The sequence below is a fragment of the Atta colombica genome, unplaced genomic scaffold (genome assembly GCF_001594045.1).
Source record: "Atta colombica isolate Treedump-2 unplaced genomic scaffold, Acol1.0 scaffold293, whole genome shotgun sequence".
In the NCBI taxonomy this organism is placed as follows: Eukaryota; Metazoa; Arthropoda; class Insecta; order Hymenoptera; family Formicidae; genus Atta; species Atta colombica.
Window position 1 is genome coordinate 1,502,379 of NW_017259396.1, and position 1,008 is coordinate 1,503,386.

Genomic DNA, 1,008 nt, shown 5'->3' on the forward strand with positions numbered 1-1,008 from the left:
ATTTTTATATATTTCTCTGCGTGAGGGTTACTATATTTTATTAAAATATATTAATTGTCGCACGACATTTTTATCTCAACGCAATTTTTTTTATTACAATTTTTTATTGAAATTTACTCTTGATATAAAAGAATTACTCAAAGAATTGAATATATCTATCTGTTATAATTAATATCAACAGTGTATAGTAGTATCCACTTTGTCAGATTTTCTATTGACGCGCATTTTCTATTGATATGTAATGTTATTGACAGAGTCGTCGAAATACGAGGTACACTTTATTGTGGTTACGATTATTTACGGACTGCGGTGTAATAATTTTAACGTCGACATAAATTTCATGAAATTGAGAATCGACGCAAATGTTAATCGCATAACCAGTGGCGGTCGTCGGGGAAAAGGAATTAATTTAACAGCTTATTCTTTCACATTGAAGAGAAAAGCTGATATAAAGCCACTTTTCAGATTAATCTGAAAATTATATTTACATAGAGAGCGCGTTCGAGTATGCGGGTCGCATTGTGAAAATTATTTGTTATTCCATCACCCTATATATACGGGGTGTATTGAAAAGCCGAGGCGAAAGATCGAAGACTTTTTAGCGACGAGATTTTAGAAGGATTTTAGAAATAAGTCGACTTGAAAAGCCCGTTAACAAGTTTTATTGTAACAGAATTTTATTTACGAGAGGCTCGTAAGATAAAATAAAAATCGTGTTAAAAATCACAAGGCCAATGACGAATCACTCTCACTCCCTGATCTCTTCATCCATGGAGAGAGTTTGCCTTTTCATAAGCACGAGTAGGACACCTCGTATATGTAGGTTGTAAATTAATTTTGCCGACGGCAATTAGACAATCCGATATATACCGTAACGACTCTCGAGTGCGCTTGTTATTTTTACATTGTATGAATATTATTGCATGTACGCATTTATAGGATTACACGTGTCCTGCTATCGCGTCCGACTTTCATCCTGATTCGCATCTATACCGGATGTTTGTGTAT